The 16167-nt window shown below is 36.3% G+C and overlaps 1 protein-coding gene across 2 annotated transcripts in view; it reads left to right on the top strand.

Moving 5' to 3' along the window:
- The first annotated feature begins 292 nt into the window (after nt 1-292).
- LOC120768110 (semaphorin-1A) overlaps nt 293-16167 on the top strand; it is a 490487-nt gene continuing 474612 nt past the window's right edge. Inside the window, exons 1-2 of one of the 2 annotated variants that reach the window (XM_040094657.1) lie at nt 3378-3486; nt 9784-11428. The gene's annotated coding sequence lies outside the window, so the exon portion shown is untranslated. Of the gene's footprint in view, nt 875-3377; nt 3487-9783; nt 11429-16167 lie in introns of those variants that run through there. The other variant, XR_005704731.1, reaches the window with a different exon arrangement.

The following is a 16167-nucleotide window of genomic DNA, read 5'->3' as shown; positions in this document are numbered from 1 at the left end:
ATATTTTTGAAAAAATATTTACTCATTTATTTTTCCAAAAAATATTTTGCTAAATTATTTTCTTTAATTTTTAATAAAATATACCCATAAATCACCCATAAAAGATACGAGTATAACTATAAACCAACAGCAACCGAATTCAACGCCGTTGATTTTCACCCCGTTATCAGCTGCTCACTCTACACTGCAACTGTGAGTGCAGTAACACACACCAAGAACAGTTGAGCGAGAGAGCGCAAAAGCGAAGTAATAAGTTCATTGTCCGGTGGTGCGGTCGCGTTTATATTTGTGTCGTTTTAGCTAAATAAAAGTGTGTGAAAATTGAATGTTTTCTATGAAATCTATCAATTAAAGTGTGCTGCACGTGTGTTGTATGAAAAATAAATGTTTGCCGGTGTTTTACGCTAGAAATTTGTGGTGTTTGAAAACAAAATTTTCACATTTGCTTTTTTTTCACATTTCGCTTGCCTGTTTCATGGAAGCGCCGCTGCTGTGTTTGTCTGCATTTTACACAACAACACTGCTGCCACTTCCAATAGGTGGAATGTCTGCATTCTCCCACTCGCCCCATTCGTAAACAAGCCGAGAGTGTAGTGTGTGTGTACGGTCGGCGGTGTTAGAAGTAGCAAAATAATAATAATGTGGTGAAGTGTAAAGCATAAATTATGCCAGATTTTATGTGGTGAGTGCGGCAATGTTAATGAAATGAGCAAATTTCATGTTTGTGTTAATATTAAGTGAGAAATTCTTGTGACAAACGGTGTCGGTGCACAGTTTATAAACAAATCAAATGTAGCCATAAAAACCTGCAATAACCATTGTTGACAGCCGCAGCCGATAATAGCGACCAGTGCTGCCCTTTTGGAGTTGTCAAGTAAGTTATTTATGTAGATTAAGAGCCTGCCACTTTGTAGTTAAATAAAAATGGAAATGAAAATATTAGAATAGACAAATATTAGTTGGATTAAAAATATTACGTGAAATATTTAGATTAAATAATATATATTTTTTTAATAATAATAATATTAATAATAATAAAAGCATTTACTAATTAGTAATAAATTTGATAATATTGGTATCTATATTTGTCAAAACTTTTTAAGTAAAATGAATGACAAATAGGTTCTGCTAAATTGGTAAAATTAAGCTGAAGTTATTGCTGGTATAACCCCGGATTGCCAAATTATTTTAAATTTTGTAAAAAGCTAATTATCATAATTTGCTTAGAAACACGTTAAACAGAGAATTTGCGAAAAATTTAAATAATGCTTAGCAAGATTCTCGAGGAAAACGTAAAACATATTATTTGCGGAAAGTTGAAGTAATATACTATTAGCAAAACACTCGAGAACTTCTTGAAGCAGTGAACTCATACCCAAATAAAACATTTTTAAAAAAATCAATCAAAGAAGCTTTAATCAGAACATGAAAGTAAGGGAGTCTTATCTAATTCTTTCTGGCAGATTCGAAGACTAAATGTTGAACTCTTTTCAAACATTTTTCAATATAAAGCTTTGTCAACGCCTTTAAAGGCCGTTTTCTCTGGGTTTTGTTAGCAGTTCTGGTTAAAAAAACCGGGTATTTACCGAAAGAAGTGGCCTTGATTAAGCTAATTAGAACTAAACTGACAGGTGGCTCCTATCCAGACATAGAGAAAACGGCCCTAAGTATTATTTATATTTTGATCCCTTTATATGAGGAGAGCATAAAATATTTTTTACACACGAACTTTGGTATCACCTGTAATTTTACTTTAGCGTCAAAGTATAGTCAAAACTTTTAATCAATTTGATTTTTTTTCGAATGCGAGTTCTGATATGCTGGAGACAAAATGAGATAGGAAAATGATAGAAATAAAAAGTACGTATATTTTATATATCTCCAAATCAGAAAAATTTTTGCACCGCCAGACACGGTTTTGCGGAGGTTGTAGCGTTGTTGTAGCGGCATAAAACATTCCTAATGTAATTTGCCTATTTGACAATCCTTGGCCGAATAAAAAGCCAGGTCCGTTCTTTAACGTTGAACCGACTGTTTATAGTTCTCCTGGAATTCGGCTACGGTAACAAAAGAATAAAAAATTTTTCAAAATGAACCGCAGATTATTAAAATACATTAGATTTTGTAAATGCGCATTATTAAATACTAATAGAGAAGCCACTAAAAACACGTTTTTTCTGACTTGCAAAGGATGTATCTGGTTTGGAAAGGTGTTAACACCTATTGTAATGAGTTAAAAAAAAATATTTTTTTATATTAGTAATTTTCCCGGAGGATTTGGTATTTCTTTTTGAGGATTCGCTGCGGATGTAGTCTCCCAAAATTTTGAATTATTTTGTGCCGTAGAGAATCCATAGCCGTCACATCATTAGTTAAATGAGGTATAACTCTCCGAGGTATGTTAGTAATTTTTTCTGAAGTTTCTTTGTTTTTTTGGACCATACAGAATGCATAGCCGTCACACCATAAATTAAATGAGGTATTAGTAATTCTTTCGGAGGTATATTAGTAAATATGTTGAAAGTTTTAGTATTTCTTTTCGAGGATTCACTGTGGTTTTTGTCTTTCTAAATGTTTGTAGTTTTTAAGCTGTGAAGATTCGATAGCTGTTACAAATTAGTTCATACGTTTTCGCTTATAAATTTACTATAAAAATATTTATAGTTATTATATTGATATTTTTCATTTTTTTCTGTTAATTTGAATCTTGTTAACTTTTATTTATTTTTTTAGTTTTTTATTTATTTATTTATTTTTGCATTTCTTATAAAAATTGTTTTTTTTTTTATTTTTTATTAAAAATATGGGAAAAGTTTTGGGAACCTGGCAGCTTTACTATAATGGCAGCACTATTTCCACCTTTTTGGTTCTCTAACGGTGTGGCAAGTTAGAGAAAAATAAATTAAACAGCAAAAATTATAAATTTCTTTTAATAATAATATTAATTTAAGTTTTGTTTTTGTTTTTGTTGATATAAAATAGTTTTCTATTCTACCAACTCCATTGCCTAGCTTTATAAATTATATCTAGTGCCGTAAATTATAATTCTTGGTGTGCTTTTCTGCGCTCGTTAACCCGCTCACTGCTAAGCTACATAATTTGTATACATACTCTCATGTATTATCTTCATGCGCTTGTTACGCTCTTTCAATTTCTCTCTCACACTCTTTCTCTCTTACGCTCTCTGAGTAACTCGCTCCCACTGCAGTTGTGGTGTTCCGATTGGAAGAACGTTCCACTCTGCTGCGCATGCATGTTAAATTTCGTAGTATTCGAGAGCGAGCGCCGGCAACACTGAACGGGCGCCGCTGGCTGCACACTAAGTGACAGCGACTTTGTTTCTGTTTTGCCGTCTTTTGGGGAGGTGGTGCCGCGCGCGTTCGGAACACGCATTGAGAAGCAAAAAATAAGAAAAAAAGTGAATCAAATAAATATTCAATGAAAATTGTATTTGTGAATGAAAAAATATAATGCAAATACATTGCAGTAAGTGATCGCTGTGTATAAAGTGAAATAGTTTACATGCAAAACTATATGCAAATCATAAGTAGCAGTGGCAAAGCACTCAACGGCGTTGCACTAAACAATTTAAATGCAGCATTTAATGCAGTGCGTATGTTGCTTGTGGGGCGTGCGACGTGGGGCGGTGGCGTGCTAGTGCTAATAAAATGTGTATTATTTTTAACAACGCGCCTACAAGCTCAGCAGCGCTCCGTAGCAAAGTGGTAAACAAATGATTGCAATAAATTGTGCAAATTGAATAATTAAATCACAAGCGTGTGGCAGCGGCACAAGCGACCTTTATGAACCGCTAATTGTGGCAAATATGATTGTGCGAATTTGTGAAATACAGACAAAATGCGTGAGTGCAAAATAGAAAAATCGAAAAATGCGAAGAAATTTTGCTTAAATGAGTGAATTTAGTAATTTTGTGTGTTTGCAAAGCCGCCCATCACCATGCTACGCGTTTAACGGCGCATAAAAGTTGTCAACGCGTACTTGAAAATCACTTAGCGCTCACCAGCTGCCAATCAGCAAACACTAGCGCAGTCTAATTGGTGAAATAATTAAGAATATTTGCACTTTTCACTTGCAACGCGCTTGTTACGAGGCGCAATTGTCGCACTCCAACAGGAATAACGGCAGTAAAAGCAGCAGCCGCGGCAGGCACTAACAAGCCGTGTATTGTTGTATGTGTTGTGAAAATTTTCCCATTGATTTTTCATTTCGTCTCCTGCACACGGTGTGAGGGATACGCTTGGCGTTGCGACTGCTCCCAACTACATACAAACATACATACATACTGTATGTACATCGTGCATATATAGAGTGGTGGTCTCCTTGTTTTCTACTCCGGTTCCTGTCAGCGCACAGGGATGATAATTTGGATTTACGCCTTAGCGCCGTGTGTTTGTGCTTGTGTGTGTGGTTGCAGAGGAAAATGCCCAAAATGAAATGGTGTACAAAATAAATATACCAATATGTATGTATATAAGGTTTACTTTAGTCCCTGTAGCTGTATAGGGTTGCGGCGAATTTTGAGTGCTTGGGAATCCCAAAAGTCGATGTAGTGCCATAAAAGCGTTATTTTTAGCAGTAATCACGGTTTTTATAGTTATTTACTGGGCACCGGTATTTTTGAAAGCCAACAGTACATTCTATACTAGTACGATTTATACAAAACAGTGTCTTTAGAGCAGATATCGTGCTTATAAGAGCCCTTAGCCTTTATAAACTGAACCCACGAGCTTTGAGAACGTTTTTGGAGTCTAAAAAAATATTTGCCTTGTTAGTTTAGGCCACAAATCTACTAGTTGAAATATTCTAATAATTTTTTTAAACAAAAAAAATCCAGAAAAACACAAAACCAACGCACAAATTAAACAATATTTGCTATTTTGTGCCAATATCTACTACTTTTTTGCGTGTTATTGTATAAAAAAAAATTTCAGAAAATAGTTCTAACAATTTATTTAAACAAAAAACCAATAAATAGTAAAATCAACGCCTAAAATAAACAATATTGCGATTTAATGCCAAAATCTACTAGTATTTTTATAAAAAAAAATTTGGAAAAATTTTCAAACCAAAAAATTCGACAAAAGCACAAAACCATCGCTCAAAATACACAACACTCTACTTTTCAAAAACAAAAACACTCAACTTTTCATCAAAAAAGCAAAAAAAATATCGCAAAGCTTCAAATATATGCCCAACAATCTCCCATTTGATTATACCCACATTACTGAGCGCATTTTTCGGGTGCGGGTACTGTCGGCTACAATCGTTGGTGTCCCGAAACAAGTCAGCGATAATAAAACCAAATAGCGGCAACGGCAACGAACCGTGCATACTTCTGCATACATAGACTTAAATATATATAATATATGTATGCCCATATATGCAGATATATTTCCATATGTATTGCAGTGTCCTCGTCCTTACCATACAGTACAGTGCGATAAGTATGTCGATAAAACGTATTTACATACATACATACATATGTACATATGTATATGCATAAGTAGAAATACGTATATATGTGCTTGCAGTTGTCGTTGCTGTAGCTGTAGCTGCATATTTCGTTTTCTGATTCGCGTCCTTATCGCTGCTTTGTCGGCTGTGTGTGTTTACATAAATGTTGAAACTGAAAATCTAAAAGCACACACATACAGCAGCCTCTTTAAATAAACACGCACACACCTGCATAAATATAAACATACATATGTGTAGCTGTGTAAGTGCCTAAAAGTATCTGTCAAAAATATCCTTGCTATTCGCAGAGCAACGACAGCATTTGCTGCTATTTTCATCAACATTGCGCTCAGCGCCTGCATTTGGCGCTCGTTGCTGGCCACATGCTCTCACTCTCTCTCTGCCTCTCGTTTAGTATGGCGAAACACTGAGCACTGCACATTTACAGTGTTCTGCTGTTCCGTTGTTTCGCTGCTTTTTTGCGTTCCCCATTTGTGTTATCGCTACTTCGCCTTACTGCTTTATCCTTGTGCAGTCGTTCATTTGCCTCATTACATTCCTGTTTTCATGCCTTTATTATTGCTTTTATACTTTTAATGTTCCTACATTTTCCGAGCAATTTGCCCTACACTCGACCGTTTCGTCACAATTTTGGGGTTTTGGTGATAGGCGTGTGATTTGGCGACGGAATTCAAAGAATAGGGACTAGGTTAGGTGTTATCTCAGGACGTAGACTTGTTTATCGCGCTAAAGGTAGCGATGGATCTTTGGACAGTAGTTCTTTATACTTTTCTAAAACTTTCCAGACTTCAAGTAACAAATATTTTGTGTATCTTCAAATAGTCAGTTTTCTTCTCAAACACTTCAGCTTTTCATATATGCATTGAATATCTGTCGATATGAAACCTTAGGAATGTTAAAAATTTTACGTCGCTCTTAACCGACTGGAAGAAAATGTGAGAAACTCGTTCACAATATCTTTACAACTAAGTTTGGATTCGTCTAGAGATCGTAGAAACAGTTCTAAAGTAGTAAAACCCTTACATTTGAACCTTATCTCTTTGAAGTGTCTCCACAACTCAATATGCTGAGATTTTAACTAAGAAAAAGCTATCTTCAGAACTCATTATAAAGAAACTTAGATAAGAGATCGTCGAAACAGTTCTAAAGTAGTAACAAGATAAAGCACTCATTACAATTAAACTCGGATTAGAGTATAATCTCTTTGTTATTTCAGATACCGTTATCAAGAGCTATATTTTTGTGTTTTCGTTCTTTTACGTTTCACTAACAATTTCGTAAAACGTTAAGTTGTAGAAGACAATCATATTTAATGCGTTCAGAAGTTATTTTTAAATCCAACTTGAAGAATTTATCTAAAGATCTAGTGATCTCTTTGCCCTCTGTAAGGCTAGCCTCTCTCTAGTTGTGAGGGTGTTAACAGGCCCTATTGGCGTCCATGCTGTAAAGCTGGGAATCGTACCAGACGCTATCTGCAGAAGGTATGGAAGAGACGAGGGGGGAACAACTAAATATTTCCTTCTTGAGGGATTTGGGAGGAGCGCAACCCTTCAGACCTCCCATTGTAGTGGCGGGAATAGAAATTAAACGCCTGTGCAAATTTTTATCGGCTACTAACCATTTTGTTAATTCGAACACAGGACTTTTTCTTTTCTATGGACTACATATAGCATTCCACGTGCGATCTCTCTAGATCAGCCATCTAACCTAACTTAACCTAATTTGAATGATTTATAGATAGTTATGTTTTTTGGTAGCTTTCTGGAATGCAAGTATGTTACTTTGACGACGTAGTAATCACTTATTCCAGACTTAAGTACTTACTCAAACAGCGAAACTTTAGATTCTAGAAAAACCTGAAAATCTTTGTTTTTTTAATTTTTTCGTCTTATTTACAAATTGAGAAGGGTTGCGCAGTTCTGGTCGATTGTGAATTACAGCACATTTTTTGTGGTTTATCTTGATACTTCCTGATCAGATATTGGAAAGTTTTTATATTGATAGCGACACGTTGTATTAATTTCTTTTGAGGAAACCTAAAAGGTATTTTCCGTTCTTTTAAAAGACCTTTACATATAATCTTAAACATATGCCAGCTTTCTTAGGTTCCAAATATCCAACTTTTTGGTTTAGTTCGAGAGAAATATAAACATTAAATCTTCTAGTCTTGACGAGGGGTAGAAACCATCGGTGCTTTTGTTTTATTTGAAGTGTTTTAGGTTCTGAAGATCTCAATTTGTAGTTTAGTTTGGGGGAAAGAATTCTTCGAAATTTGACAGGCTTTAGAATCTTATGTTTTTTTTTTATTTTCACGAGCCTTAGAAGCCTGCGAACTTTCATATCGTTTTTGTAGGTTTTGTACATCTCTTTTGTAATTTTAGATTGGGAGATAAATAAATATGAGTTCATCTACTTTTGTCGAGCCTTAGGAACCTACTGTTTTTATTAAGTTAAGTGTTTTAGGTTCTGAAGATAACAATTTCCAGCTTAGACCAGGAGAAAAATTACTAAGTATCCTTCTAAGTTTGACGGACTTTGGAATATCCTGCTTTTCATTTCTTCTAATTTGTATGAGCGTTGGAAACCTACTGTTTTTTATTTTGACTTTTTCGCTTCCGGCTTTGACGCAATCTGGTATCGTATAAGCTATCTTAAATGTATTCGAAGCGACTTTTTGCTATTGGCAAATTACTTTTCAATAAAAATTAATTAAAAAATTATTCTGAAGATTATTTTGAGCAGAAAACTGAAAAAGTTTGAAGTAAAAAACTTATCTACTTCAATATTTTTTTATACTCATCAAATAGCTTACCTTCAGTTACCCAACACTGTTTCGCCCTTATCGCTTGCGCTCTGCCACTTGCGCGCTCTCACTCTCACCGCCTGAGTGTTTATCCTTTTATTGTGTGGTTTGCCTTTGTGCATGACATTTCGTACTGCATTTGTGTGCGTGCAATTTTGTTTCGCTGCATTTCGTTTCCACAACATTTCGCCCGCAGAATGCCAATTCGAATGAACGAACCAGTCGAGTTTCGTACTTCCAGTGAAACAATCAGCTATGCAGCCAAGACGCTGCGTGTCGTAGCCTAACGCGTACAGATATCCTTTTTTCGGGGCTTGTATACAAACAGACAGACATACTTGCCAAAGTAAATGTGAATTTTAAATGTTAAAGGTTTTGGCAATTTTTTTGTTTTGGTGAATTTATTGAATGTGCGATTTTTTTGAAATCTGTGTGAGTTTTAGCGAATTATATGAGGTTTGGCGCAAAATATTTTTTGTGCTGTTTTTTTTGCTTTGAAACAAAAAAATGTGGTTTTTGGTATGAAAATTTTTTGAAAATAATATTTTTTTGAAATTTAAAATTTGCTGAAAAAAGTTTTAGTGAATTGAGAATATTTCTAAGGAGAGCAAAGATATTATAGTGAAGACACGCTATGGAAAGGAAAGGCAAATATTTTTTGTGCTGTTTTTTTGAAACAAAAAATGTGTTTTTTTGAAATAAAGTGTATTTTTTGTTATGAAAATATTTTTGAAAATAAAAATTTGCTGCAAAAGTTAGCATATTTATAGGCGCTAGCGCGTTTAAGTTCTGTTATCTGCAAAAATTCCTGCGTTTCTGTGTGTTAATGCCTGATTTTGTTGCAAAAAAGTTTAAATACGGTAAAATAGTGATCTACGCTTTGTTAAAAACTGTAATTTACAGTTATATATATTAGTTTTTTGTGCTTATTTGCCACTTTAATCAACGTTGTCGTGCTGCTGCTGGCCCGCATATCCTTTGTGCTCGCTGCTTTTAGTCTTTTTGCATTATTTTTATTGTGTATTCGCTTTTATGCTGTGCGCGCCTATCAGCCAGCATGTTTATGTGTGCAAAGCGTAAGCGGCAAGGGGCTAAAAAATCGATAAAATTCGTAAATTTGATAGGAAAAAGTGCCGTAATAAATCTGTAAAGACAAAAAGTGCGTTAGCATAAAGCAAGTAGCAATAAATAATAAACAAAAAAGTGTACAAAAAAATTATATTTTTGTGAAAAATGTGTAGCATCTGCGAAATGTCGCACTTGTCGCCCGTTATGAATGTGAAAACTGCGTGCCGGCAGTGTTAAGAGTTGCGCGTGTGGCACGTACAAGCAAGACGCCGCCTCACAAGCAACATTTTTGCCATTTGCTCGTTGAGAGCTAACTAATTAGAGTGCTATAAACATGTAGTTTTTGTTGTTGTAAAAACGTATTTTTGTTGTTGTGAAAACAGCTAGATTAATGTTTTTATATAAATTATGAAAAGTTGTTTTTTCTTGCAGCTGTAACTGTTTGTGATTAATTTTGTGTTTTGGAAAAAAATAATTTTTGTGCAACACAGTGTGAAAAGTGCTGAAAAAATATGAAAATAGTTATAAAGCATTATTAATAACGAAAAATAACGAAAGGTGCATGAAAAAATATCTATAAATTCCAAAAAAAAATTAAAAAAAAAAAAAAAAAAAAAAAAACAACTTGCAACACACTCGCATACTATTTGCCATAAATCGCCGCCGACAATGTGTTGCCTTTAGTGTCGTGTGGCGCAGTGCTGAAGTGTCATCCTTCCGGCTGGTGCAACATTCAACCGCACACCTAAAATACATGTGTCGCGTGTATGCTAAAGCTTACAACAATAACAACAAAGCATAAATATAAAATCGCAAAGGATAATAAAGGATAACTGCTGAATTCCGCTCCAAAGCGGTGCTGTTAGTTTTGCATTCAGTTTGTTTCTGTTACTCCGACACACACACACACAGCAATTGTTGTTGTTGTTGTTGCTGCAGTGTTATTATCATTGTTTCGGTTCGTGCAACGCTCCCTATAATCGTTTGTTCGTTCGTTCGTGCGCCCGTTTTTCGACGTCTACTTTTTTTTACAACAACACAGAGACAACCGTTATTTATATACATACAAACGTTTTCGCCGGTCGCTCGTCCTCTACTGTTTTGCATCCGCAATATTTTGTATTTCCTCGCCTTCGTTGTGCATCCTTCAGCCGTGTTGCAAGCAGCCAGCGCCAGTAGCTCAAGTGTGTGTTGAAAGCTTTTTGTCGTGGCAAGCGCCTCATGCTATGCAATAACGGTACAACGGTAAAAGCAGTCGCATAATAATAGTTGCTTGTTGGTGGAAATTTGTTACCGTTATATACAAACGAATGTATTTGTGGGCAACTGAAGCAAGCTGAGAGGAGTAGCAGGCGCTGTGTTGATTTTTTCGCTTGCTGAATACACACACACAAGCAAGCACATCGAAAAGCAGGCAAAGCAATGCAAGCATAGTTAAAGGCAGAAAGCCGGACCCGTATAGATAGACAGGCAGACAGACAGTCAGTCGGTCGGTCGCTGTGTACGACACTCCAACACACACATACATGCATACCCGAAAAAAAATTTCGACGGCGCTTGTTCCGTGAAAAAAGCTGCGCATGAAGCACAACACCCCAACAACACCGCTACCACTACTACAACAACTACACCGTAAGAGAGATAGTCTAAATTTTGGTCATATTCCAAAATACGTTTTTAAGTACTTGCAACACATTGCTTGTAAAATTACTAAGGTCGCATACGCGTCAGCAGCAGCTGTTTGTAGTAGCACCGCGAGTGCTTGGTGTATTTGGTTGCTCGCCAATCGGCAGCCAGACGAGGAGTTGGCGGAGGAGACGCACACTTACCACGTGCTAGAAACTACCGCCGGTTATTACTTTAGCCGCTGTTCGTACGCGACGCAATGGTCGGCATGCGGACGTCTGCGACGCCGTGTATCAGCTATTGAAATTCCGCTCAGCGCTCAAGACTGGCAACTTTTATTTTCCGTTTCGGTTTTGCGACACACAACATTCGCTACTTTTTAGTGCAGCAAGTGAAGACAAAATCGGAAACAAACAAAAGCGAAGAAACAGCAAGGTGAGTCTGACTTCCTTAAGTGATTTTATTGTGGTTATTTATATACATTAGGGTGGTACTTAAAGGTGGGAAGTAATATTATTATTTTTTTACCTCAGTCCGCTAATCCGATCTTAATATGGACGTACTATATACGCTTCCATTGTCTAATATTGACTTCAGTTTCTAAGCGTCAGATCTTGATTCTCTCCATATGGGATGAAGACCTCTCTCTGAAGTCTTCTGCTGCAGGTTTGTGTCATGCTATTGTGCTTGCCGTGACTCCACACGATCAGAGCACGAACGAAAATATTCTGGAAGAAGATTTCGAATTGATGTCTTCTGCTGAAGAATTGTGTTATGATGTGGTTCCTGTCCCGACTCCAAACAATCTGAGTTTGAACGATTAATATTGGAGATCTAAGACAGGACATAGAGTAATCAAACGAAACCGAACGAAATTTTTCAAGGTTGTCTTTGACAGGTTTCCATAGACTAAACAAAATTCGGACTGTTGTCGTCTGCTGTCGGTTTAGATCGGACTTTACGTTCTGCCGCTGCTTCAAACGCTCTGAGCTCGAATGAAAATTTTCAAGGTCGCCTTAAGACAGGCCACCATAGACTAAACTAAATTCGGACTGATGTCTTCTGCTGCCAGTTTAGATCGGACATTAAGTTCTGCCATCGCAGACGCCGCTCTAAGTTCAAACGAAGCTTTTCAAGATCGTCCTTAGTCATACTCCATAGAGTAATCTAGATTTGCACCCTCGTCTATTACGCCTTAATGGACCTCAATCGGCATAGAAACTTGCCTTTGATGATCCTCAGCTGAAGTTTTCAGTCGTGCCGAAGCTCGCACTACAAATGACGTAAGTTCGTTCAACAGTATTCGAGGACGTACTTAAGCAGGCGTTCCTTATGTGAGTCTCCACTGAAGTTTGTGAGTCTTCATAGAGAAATTTTTAGGTTTGAAGTCGGGCTGAGGTTCATGTGAGTCTCCACTGAAGTTTGTGAGTCTCCATAGAAAAATTTTTAGGTTTGAAGTCGTGCTGAGGATCGTACTATGTCTTCAAACGACTTAAGCTCGGTAAAAAATTTTCGAGAAGTGCTTAAGCAAGCAATAAGAAGCCATGAAACCATGAAAATATTTCAAGGTTTCAAAGACAAACTTAAGTAGGCAATATGAAGCCATGAAACCATGAAAAGGCTTCAATTTGTGAGTCTCCAGTGGATTTGGTGAACCTTTAAACGTAAACTGAACCTCGAGCACTTTTGGACACCTCTCTGTAATCAACAATCGCGTCCAAATTATGTAAATCACATTCCTGAGCTTCATACGCTCGTTTGTGCGATTGGAAACTGGTAGAAGATAATTAACTTTGATAATTAAAGTCCCATCCTAATGTGCTGCAAACATCTGCGTTTGCTTTCGTGCTTACTTTTTAAGCAAATCCACATGAATTCAGTGCTTTTGCGCATTGAACTCATCATGGCGACTTCAGTGCTTTGCTACGTTTTAATTTCTTCCTCCACTATCCGCATTGGCTCTGCCTTCTTTATGCAGTGTTGGCATGCGGATTTGTAAAAAAGCGTATCGTCGCTGAAAATAAGGCACGTCTTTCCGTTTCGCAGCAATGCGATTAATGGCTTTGTGGCTTTGCTATACAATTCACTTTGTTAATACTCGCAGGACATCGTGATTCGCTGTATTTCTTTTTCTGTGTTTATGTGTGTGTTGCATACAATTTACTTTGACTATATGCGGTAAGGTAGATTTTCCCCCAAAAAAAAAATATAAATAAGGAAGCCTGTATGGCAATGCTTTGTGTAGTTCGGGTTTAATTTTGTTTTTGCTTTAATTCATGAAAAGATTTGGTTGCATATTCAAACAGAAATTGCGTTTTAGTGTAAACTATGAAATTTTATTTGGCTTGAAGCTTTATTAAAGTCGAAAGAATTGTAAAGTTACTGATTATCGGCTTAGCTGAAGATGGATTCGAAATCAAAAAAAAGTCATCACTGTCTTAAGTGATTTTCCAACTTCTTTTCCTTCCTTTGAACAAGGACAAGTAAAAGATCAACGATCATTACGTTGCTGAAGTTAAGTTTCGAGTTATTTCCTTGTCGACTTTAACAAAGTGTTGTAAACCAATGCTATTGACTAAGTTCTCATCATCATCATTTGGCTCTACAGCTCTTTGTGAGCTTTGGCCTACTGAGCGTTGTGACTTCATGTTACTCTGTCTGCTTTCGTTCTTATTGTAGCGGCAAAATTCTGCCAAGTTGACCTCCTTAATCGGATAGAAAATTCGGTTCCAGTTACGTAGACCCGACTGTCGTGGAAACGGTCTTACGGTGTCTGTCTTGTTTTTCAGTTATAGTTTCTTCAGATCTCTATTTACTCCATCTATCCAACTTGAATTTGACCTCTTTTTGCTTTGCTGTTGAATGCTTTTCCATTCATTACTTTTCTTTGAGCTCTTGAATCAACTATTCTTGTCACATGATATAACCAACTTGTCACATGATATAACCAACTTATTGGTTACGTTTTAATAAATCGCTCCAGGTTTTCGCCTTGAATTAGCTTCGAAAGTCCGAAATTTTGTTGTGATTTTTTTGTGCTCGTTGTCAAAGTTTCATCTACATAGTACAAAACTGATCGGTGACTAAGTTCTGGTGTTAAAAAAAGACATGTCATACATTGCCAAAATCTGGCCTTGTCAAACTCCGCAGTTTTCTCATTGTTTTTTGGGACCAAAACTAAAGCGGTACACAAAAATTATCTGTAATTATTTATTTTAGCATTCGTTGAGCTGGTAATACTAGATGAACCACATGATCTATTAAAAAAATCCAATTTTTCCATATTTTACTGTAGTTCATGCTTCAACTTGAGTGAGCGCTAAGGATATGTCTTTAAATTGCTTTTATTAAACAATCTTAAAAATTGGTCTTTGTATATTTGGAATAAAAAACTTCAGAAATGACGGCCGCTTTAGTGAAAGATTGTCTCTCTCTCTCTCTCATATCACTCTGCCACTTTACCAGATGCAACGCACTTCTACAAGCGCTTATTATAAAGCCGCCTTCGATTCGTCACTTTCTATCCGCTTTGTTTTTCGAAAACAACAAAAATTATATACCGCACAAGTTATTAGGATATATTATTGAAAGAATATAATAATCAAATCTTATCTTCATTTGGTAACCCCGCTTTATTTGATTGATTTTACTAGCCGTTTGTTCAATACGCCACTCCTCAAGCGACTAGTCGAATGCGATAAGCTCTGCGATAGCTCGAACAGTCGGTTGGTGGCTTCTGCATTTGAAATCTGACGGCGGTATAATACAAAAAAATCGCAAAATGTTTTTCCAATATTTTTTCTAACTGTTGGAAATACCGCTTCACTAACTGTACATTTACTTGATAAATTTGCTTAACTACACTTTTGAGATCGTTTTATTTTGAGGTTAAAGCACTTCGTAAAGATTCCCACCCAACTTATATAAAAAACACACACACATACACAAAAATGCTATAAAATAATTTTCCAAACTCTTAACTCAAAAAGTCTCAAAAAACGTTATGAAAAAAATCCAGAAGAAAATCCAGAGACTCTCAACAATTCAGTAACACACTCTGTACAACTAACTCTTCTGTGCCTAAATTATGCTGTCCAAAATCAATTACTTACAAATTCTGTTTAGATCTCAACTCACTGATAAACCGCACTTAAATTGATATTAGAAAATGCTATAACTACCCACAGAAAGGCTTGAGTTACACAAACACGCTGTCTGTCTACAAGATTTACGGAGGAAAAAAGCCCACACAATAAATAATTGAATCGAACTACCACACAAATAACATAAAACTTCTAAAGGTAACAATTTCCACTGGCTGTGATTACTCAAACAACGCTTTAAGAAAGCAAAAAAAAAAATGAAAACATAAAAATAAAAAATTCAAAAAGAAAATTCGAAAAATTCAAAACAAGACGAGACGAGACGGCAGAGATTTGGTTGAGCAACGAATTGAGTTTGAATAGATGAATTGTTTTGAATGGAATGGCAAAGTTACGCTGATACTGAAGCTAATAACAACAACACAAACAACGAGGCCACACAGCCAGGCTCCACACATATACAAAAACACATGCATACTTATGCATATGTACTGTATGTATGCGCTAGAAAGCAGCGCAGAGAAAAAATTCAAGAAGAACGAAACTGAAAGACCGAAAAATCAATCAGAGATTACTTGAATGTTTTTGTTTGGTGCGCATGTGTGTGTGTGTGTTTGTGGTTTCCTGTGTATTTGTTTGTGTCTGCCGTTGAGCACGTCATTGTGAATTTGGTGCAGTCGGCCGCACACACAGCAAATGCTTGACGCTCAAGTGCGGCTGCTACTGATTGTATCAAGGCGAAGAAGTCAAGTCAACTCTCCGGCTGATTTTGCCAAATGCAGGCAGAGTAGATTTTTGGAAAGAAATTTTGTTAGTATTGTTGGAACTTTTGTAGTTAGTTGGTGTGTAGTAAATTTGTTGTTGTAGTGGTTGCCATTGTTGTTGTTGTTGACATTGCTGATGTTGCTGCCATTGTTGTTGTTGTTATTGCCATTGTTGTTGTTGTTTCTAATGTTGTTGTTGTTGTTGTCTCTAATGTTTTTGTTGTTGTTGCCATTGTTGTTGTTGTTGCTATTATACTAGTTGTAGTCGTTTGTGTTGTTGTCATTTGAATGTGTTGGAGCTGCGGTA

Source organism: Bactrocera tryoni, chromosome 2 (assembly GCF_016617805.1).
Source record: "Bactrocera tryoni isolate S06 chromosome 2, CSIRO_BtryS06_freeze2, whole genome shotgun sequence".
NCBI classification, from domain to species: Eukaryota; Metazoa; Arthropoda; class Insecta; order Diptera; family Tephritidae; genus Bactrocera; species Bactrocera tryoni.
This window is presented reverse-complemented; position numbering and strand designations above follow the sequence as displayed.